This window comes from Cnephaeus nilssonii (assembly GCF_951640355.1).
Source record: "Cnephaeus nilssonii genome assembly, chromosome: 14".
NCBI lineage: Eukaryota > Metazoa > Chordata > Mammalia > Chiroptera > Vespertilionidae > Cnephaeus > Cnephaeus nilssonii.
In genome coordinates, this window is record NC_137085.1 from 43065825 (window position 1) to 43074477 (window position 8653).

Genomic DNA, 8653 nt, shown 5'->3' on the forward strand with positions numbered 1-8653 from the left:
AGTGCATGCATTTCATGCACCAGGCCTCTAGTTAAGTTAATAAAGTACAGAACAGTGATATTAACCATTTGTATAAAAAGGTGGGCAAGTGCAGCCGGCGTGGCTCAGTGGCTGAGTATTGACATATGAACCAGGAGATCATGGTTTGATCCCTGTCAGAGTACATGTCCAGGTTCCAGGCTCGATCCCCAGTAGGGAGTGTACAGGAGGCAGTTGATCAATGATTCTCTCTCATCATGGGTGTTTCTTTCTCTGAAATCAATAAAAAAATATATTTTTTAAAAGGTGGGCAAGATAAATGTATTTGCTTGGATATATATAAAATATCTCAGGAAGGAATTACAAAATCAAAGATAATAGTTAGTTGCTCTGGAAAGAGTAACTAGATAGCTGAAAAACAAGATTGTGAAGGAAATTTGTCCTTACATGTCTTTTATACTTTTTTTTGTCTTTTATACTTTTGAATTGAACCATGTGAATGTTTACTTATTCAAAAATAAATTATTTTTTAAACAATGCAGAAAAATGTAAAATAATGTGGAATACATTTATAAAAAATTGTTAGCTGAGAAAGAGATTATTAAAAAAATACACGTACAACATAGACTGAAGAACAAGAACAGCATCGATCAGACTGTCAGACCTCAGAGGGAAGGTAGGGGAGGGTGGGGATAAGGGAGATAGATCAACCAAAGGACTTGTGCACTTGCTTATCGGCCTAACCAGTGATCATGGACAACAGGGGGGTGGGGGCATGCGTGTGGAGGGGTTTGAGATGGGAATGGGGGGGGGGGGGTTTGAGGACAAATATGTGATACCTTAATAAAGTAATTTAAAAAAAAAAATACACGCAGCTTGATCTCACTTTTGGTTTTAAAAAAATGTATAGATATGCATAAAAAGGACAAAACCAATATACTGAAATGCAGTAAACCCAACCCCCATCTGCATTTTCACTTTCTGTGGTTTCAGCTATCCTCAGTCAAACACAGTACAAAAATACTATAGGGAAAATTCCATACATAAATCATAAAGAAGTTTCATTTTTTAAAATATGAACTTACTTACATATTTTTATTTATTTCAGAGAGGGAGAGAGAGATAGAAACATCAATGATGACAGCGAATCATTGATCGGCTGCCTCCTGCACGCCTCCTCCTAGAAATCGAGCCCACAACCCGGGCATGTGCTCTTGACCAGAACAGAACCCAGGACCCTTCAGTCTGCAGACCGACGTTCTATCCAATGAGCCACACCAGCTAGGGCTCATTCCGAATTTTTTCTGAGCAGTGATGAATCTCAAATGTCCCGCTCCTCGCCCCCAGGATGTGAACCTTCCTTTGTCCTGTGTCCCCACATTGCCTGTGCTCCCTGCCCTTTAGTCACTCAGTAGCTCCCAGCTTGGTTATCAGATAATGGTACTGCACTTACGTATGACAAAAAGGGGCTCTAGCCTGACCGGCATGACTTAGCACTGACCTATGAACCAGGAGGTCATGGTTCGATTCTCTGTCAGGGCACATGCCTGGGTTGTGGGCTAGATCCCCAGTCGGGGGCTTGCAGGAGGCAGCCAATCAATGATTCTCTCTCATCATTGATGTTTCTATCACTCTCTCTCTCTCTCCCTTCCTCTCAAAAATCAATAAAAATATATTTAAAGGGGGGGGGGGGGGCGCTATGGAAAGTAACCTCACAGGGTTATCTGACCATAAATGTCTAACTCTAACTCGGTAGGTCATTGTGGGTAGTCATGCCCCACCCTCTGCCCCCAGGCCTAGAATTTCTTTAGTGAAAGGTTTTAAGCCAGCCTTGGCCATTGTTCTCATGCATCTAGGTTGACACACCTTTCAAATACCAGAAGTATAATACCCTCTTGAAGGAGATATTAACCCTCAAGAGAGCACATAATCTTGTTAACTGTCAACTATCCTGTAATCCAATCCCAGAGTTGCTTTCTCCCACCTCCATGTAATCTTCCTTATGTTCCCTCCTTAATTTCAAATGCATAAAATGAATTACAAAACTTATTCTTTTTAAAAATATATTTATTATTGATTTCAGAAAGTAAGGGAGAGAGAGAGAGATAGAAACATCAATGACAAGAATCATTGATCAGCTGCCTCCTGCACACCCTCACTGGGGATAGAGTTCCCAACCCAGGCATGTGCCCTGACCAGGAATCAAAAGCAACCGTGACCTCCTGGTTCATAGGTCAACACTCAACCACTGAACCATACTGGCTGGGCACAAAACTTATTCTTCAGTCTTTGAAATCTTGCTCCCCAGCATATGTCATTAGTTTGGCTGAAATAAACTCAAAAATTCTCTATAGGCTTGAATGTTTCTCACATCAACACAGTGCTTGTGTTCAAGTAACCCTTATTTTACTTCATAATGGCTCTGAAATGCAAGAGTAGTGATGCTGGCAATTCAAATATGCCAAAGAGAAGCTGTAAAGTGCTTTAAGTGAAAAGGTGTAAGTTCTCAACTTAATAAGGCACTTTATCATCTCACATCATCACAAGATGAAAGGTGAGTACATACATACAGTAAGATATTTTGAGACAACATTCACAGAACTTGTATTATAATATATTACAGTATATTGTTATATTAATTTATTAGTAGTTTTTGTTATCTCGCTGTACCTGATTTGTAAATTAAGCTATCATAGGAATGTATGTATGTATGTATGTATGTATAGGAAAAAACAGTATATAATGGGTTTGTACTATCCATAGTTTCAGGCACCCACTGGCAGGTCTTGGAACATATTGCCCAGGCATAAGGGGGGACAACAGTATTAAACATGATTACCTCTTGGTTTGTGGGATATGACTGATTTTTATTTATTTTCTTTTTGTTTATCTGTATTTTTAAAATTCCTCTACAATGAAAATATCCCAGCCGCTGTGCTCAATGGTTGAGTTTTGACCCATGCACTGAGAGGTCACTGGTTCAATTCCTGGTAAGATATTTTGCCCCCAGCAGGGAGCGTGCAGGAAGTAACCTACTATAGATGTTGTTTCTCGATCATTAATGTTTTATCTCTCCCTTCCTCTCCCTCTAACTATAAATAAAATCTTAAATACACACACACACACACACACACACACACACACACACACACACACTAGGGGCCCAGGGCACAAATTCATGCACCTTGAAATGAACTGTGGGCCTCCACAGGTGCGGGTCTCAGCCCATCCTTCCCGCCCCCACCTGACTCCTCCCACTGCGGCCCCTCCCCCAGTCCCCTGTTTGCTGGCAGCCCTGCTCCCACAGCAACCAGGGCTCCCTCATGCTGATGGCGCTGGCCCCACTGGCACCCACTGCTGGCATGGAGCAAATGGGGCCGGCGCCGGCAGCAGGTGTGAGCGCCCAGCAGGTCCATGGCACGCGGGAGCAAAGAATTTTCAGTAACCACTAGAGGCTCACCCCAATGACAGCGACTGGTGCCCCACCTTGGTCTGGCACCCCCGCTCACCTGCTCCACCATCCCGCCACCCGCCATGTTCTGCACACGCCCCCCTGGTGGTCAGCGCACGTCATAGTGACCAGTTGTTTGGTTGTTGGGTTGTACCGCTGTTTGGTCTATTTGCATATTAGGGTTTTATATATGTAGATTCCCTCATCCCATTCCATTGCCATAGCCTTTATTCAGGTCCTCATCATGTTTTATAAGGATTTCTGTAATCACCTCCCAATTACGTTCTTGCCTCCTTGTTCACTCTGCCTCAGTTTACCTTCCATATTTTATCCTACAGGGACTTTTTTATATGAGGCCCTTCTTGACAGGTTCATAGTTCCTACCACTCCCAGTGGTAGAATCAGATGACTGTTGGTGCCCTAAACATATTCTTGCCTTCACATCTGTGCTCATACTGTTTGCTCTATGTGGGATGCCTTTCTTCTCCTTCTCATCTTCATCTTTCACAACCCAGCTCAAATATGCCTTCTACTATAAGCCTTCACTTATCTACCCCCAAGGAGAGCTAATTACTGATTGATTGCCTAGAATCCCAGAGCTCTTTTTACAACTTTTATTGTTTGCACATCTCACAGTGTTGTAATTATTTGGACATATGTCCTCTTCCACCATTCTGTGAATTCTTTGGGAAGGTACGCATAGTAGTCATTAATTTGCTGCACAAATATATTCAATAAAAGTTCATTTATACCACTTCACATAAAATTTAGAAAACTTCTAACAGTATAGCTCTATTTATCTGTTATCTTCTAATTATCACATGTAGTACATGTACAACATTATTATGAGTTGCATGAGACAATGTTATAATTTTTGCCTTACACAGTTAATATGTACTTTAAATAAAATTTCTTTTATTGTTACCCACATACTGTATTTGTCATTTCTGATTCTCCCCATTCCTTCCTAAAGATGTGAGTCTCCATCAAATTTTATTTTCCTTCATCCTGAAGAATTTCCTTTACCATTTCTTTTTAAAAAAATGTTTTTATTGATTTCAGAGAGAAAGGGACAGAGAGATAGAAACATGTATGATGACAAAGAATCATTGATTGGGCATCGATCAACTTGGGTTGTGAGAATTGAACCTGGGACCTTTCAGTCCACAGGCTGACACTATAACCACTGAGCCAAACCAGCTAGGCTTTACCATTTCTTGTAGTGCAGATCTGCTGATGTGAAACTGCCTTGGTTTTCTTTTATTTGAAACTAGAGGCCTGGTGCACGAAATTCGTGCATGGGTAGGGTCCCTAGTCCTGGCTGGCGATCAGGGCCGATTGGGGCCTTCTGGCTGCTGGCCAGGGCCTTCTTTGGTTCTGTGCCACCCCCTGGTGGTCAGCACACATCATAGTAAGCGATAGAACTCCCAGTCTCCCAGTCAAACTCCCGCAGGGACACTTTGCATATTAGCCTTTTATATATATAGATTATTTTTATTTTGCTTTCATTCTTGAAAGATATTTTCACTAGATATAGAAATCTGGTTTGACAGTTTTTTTCTTTCAGTACTTTAAAGATTTCATCCTTTCATTTCCATCTCTGTTAAGCCTATCCAAGGAATACTTTATTTCAGATGTTTTTAAATTCTATTAATGTCCATTTGACTTTTTTTGTTTTTATTTCTCTGCTGAGATTTCCTATCCATTCATTGCAAGCATATTTTTCTTTCCATCCACAAGCATAATTATAATAGCTGCTTTAAAATCCAAATCTGCAATATCAAACCTCTGAGTCATCTAGAGGTTGATCTCCATGACTGTCTTTTCTAATGTGAATGGGTCATATTTTTCTGTTTCTTCATATGTCAAGTAAGTTTGGGATATATCCTGAATATCATGAATAACAGGTGGTAGAAACTGGGGGTTCTGTTGTATTCCTTCAAAGAGTATTAATTCAAAGAGTTCACTTCAAAGAGTGAACTTGTCTGGACTCAAACTCCATTTTCTGTACATTGAACAGCTGCTCAAATTTTGGCGTACTTGTGTAGACTTACCTGGACTGTTTAGAGTCTGCTACATGCATGTGTGATTCAGCGATCTGCCAGATTATCTCCAAAAATTGAGGTGTCCCAGGGCCCTGTCCTTGGCCCTTTGCTACATCTTTGGTGACTTAATCCTGCCTCAAGGCTTAAGTTGGGCTCCTCCTCTTTAGCTCTTTCTTTTTCTGAATTTATTCCCTTACTTTCCAGCACTTGTGAGTACCCCAAAACTTACCCTCTGGCTCTTGGAGCCAATGAGACTGTTGGCTCTCTATCTGTATTTTAGTAATTGTAAATGGTACAAATCGGGACCTACCCTCATAATAAGCACCATAATAAACTAATTCTCCTTACATCATTCTCATCTTCCAAATGCCAACTCCCTTCCACTATCTGCCAGCTTTTGTTCACTCTCCAGGAGTCTCAGATAATTTTTTTACATGTTACCCAGAGTTTAGAGTCATCTATAAAAGGGGTTGTTCAACAAGAGATTACCGGTCGCCCTAACCGGTTTGGCTCATTAGAGAGAGCATCAGCCTACGGACTGAAAGGTCCCGGGTTCAATTCCGGTCAAGGGCATGTACCTGGGTTGCGGGAACATCCCCAGTAGGGGGTTTGCAGGAGGCTGCTGATCGATGTTTCTCATTGATGTTTCTAACTCTCTATCCTTCTCCCTTCCTCTCTGTAAAATATCAATAAAATATATTTAAACAAAAAACAAAAAAACACCCCAACAACTTTCTTCATCGTCATAGCTTCAGTCTTCATTCAAAAAAAAAAAGAAAAAGAAACAAAAAAGAGCTTACCAGTCACATTGGACATGAACCCAACAAACATTTTTAGCTCTCTGCCCTCAGGGTACATGGAAGGATTATGCTTTCTGTTCCCCTTATGGATGGGATGGTGACATATGAGATGTAAGTAGAAATTATGACTTAAATATTCCAAATGGTAGCTATTCCATCAACCTGGGTCCTGAATTCATAAAGACCCCAGGTAATCCTTGTTTATGTATTGTTTTAAATATATCTATCTATATCTATATATCTATATGTACATTTGATTTCAGAGAGAAAGGGAGAAGGAAAGATAGAAACATCAATGATGAGAGAGAATCATTGATTGGCTGCCTCCTGCAGACCCCACACTGGGGATCAAGCCCACAACCCGGGCAAGTGCCCTGACCAGGAACTCAAACGTGACTTCCTGGTTCATAGGTCAACGCTCAACCACTGAGCCACATTGGTCGGGCAGTAGTTCAATTTTAATATGTTAAGTTTGAGATGCTTCTTAGATACTCAAGTGGAGACGATGAACAGATGGGCGAATAGTCAAATGTGGAGTTCAAGAGAGGGGCCTGGACTGAAGATAAAAATTTGGGAGACGTTGGCATATAGAAGGTATTAAAGCCTTGAGACAGGATGAAGTCACCAAAGATGTAGAAAAGGGCCAAGGACAGGGCCGTGGGACACCTCGATTTTTGGAGAGCCAAGAGAAGAACCAGTGAAGAAGGAATTAAATTCTCTTCCTTGAAACAATGTATTCTCTTGGCTTCTCTGACACCATATTCCCCGATTTTCCTCTTACTTTACTGCCCACTCCTTCTTATTCTTCTTTGCTTCAAGGTGGATGAAATAAGTATCTAATAGATTTGGCAGGATGGAGGTCATTTGTGGCCTTGACAAGAGTGGTTTTGGTAGAGCAATTGGGTGAAAGTGTGATTGGTGTAAGATCAAGAGAGAATGGGAGGTGTGAACAGACATGCAGTGAATACAAGCAAGTTTGTGATGTTTGCAGTAAAAAAAAAAAAAAAAAAAAAAAAAAAAGCAGGTGGAGTAATATTGGAGGGGAATAAAGGGTCAAGGGGATATACACACGTGTACATATAAAGAAAGGAAGGAGTACACCATATTTTTCTGCTAATGTGAATTATTTATGAAAGGAATACAACTGATGTGGAGATAGGGGATAACTTCAGGAGCAGTCATTAAATAGTCAAAAGAGGCCCAAACTTCTGCCCCCTTGGCCAAAGATGACTTCTAATCCAAAGTGAATTTCTCTCTGTTCTCCTGGGCTAACAACAGGTACCCACCTTGCAGGTATCATCTGGGCCCCTAGTTTTTCCCAGGTCTTTTGTTACTGAACATTATGCCCAGCATTCTCTACTTGCTTTTTAAAGGAACAGAAACAATGTGCTATAGTTTTGTGTGGTCTGCTGCCTATAAAAGGTTGTGATGGTTCATATATATATATATTTCAAAGAGGAAGGGAGAGGGAGAGAGAGATAGAAACATCAATGATGAGAGAGACTCATTGATCGGATGCCTCCTGCACGCTCCCTACTGGGGATTGAGCCCGTAACCTGGGCATGTGCCCTTGACCAGAATCGAACTCGGGACCCTTCAGTCTGCAGGCCGACACTCTATCTACTGAGCCAAACCAGCTAGGGCAGTTCCTTTTTAATTGTAACTCGTAAGACTGAAATACATTGCTTTAATAAATTAAAAGTCAAGAAGAGAAGGAACCATGGTGCCAAGTGGAGGGAGAGGGGCGCTACATCCATGCAACAGGAGGGAAGGCAGAGTCCTGGCCGAGAGGCAGGTAGGATAGAAGCTACAATGGTGGAAAGACGAGGCAGTTCTTGTCAAATTGCTTTTATTTTCTCAGTGAAATAAGAAGCAAGGTTTTCAGAGTGAGGAAGGGAAGGGGTGTTGGATGTTTGAGGATAGAAGGTGCAATATAGTCATTTCAGAGTGTGGAAAGTAAATCGACTAGGGAAATGCTAGCAGGGCAGTGTGGAGAGCCCACTTGAGATTTATGATCATAAATTTAGTGACAACGGTTAGCACTGCAGCCATGTTGAGCTGGACAGAATCAGGGTCTGACCAGGAAGTAGAATCTTCTGGGAAAGGGGCGGGGGGGCGTGCACAAGAGCCTACAGAGGTAACAACAAGCCATAGTCTCAAGGCAGGTACTTCAGAGCAGCTGAGGGGGAGAGGAGGGGGAGAGAAATAGCCTTACTGGAGTAATAATTCATCTGCCCTGGGTGGGCCTGCTCTGTTCTGAATCCCACTCTCTCCTACTCAATAAGCTTCCTTCCCTCCTTTGGCAGCTGGGAGGCCATCCAGGGTGAGGGATTCCTTCAGGGTCCTGGGTCAGAAGGAAACCAGGGAACAGTGGGGAC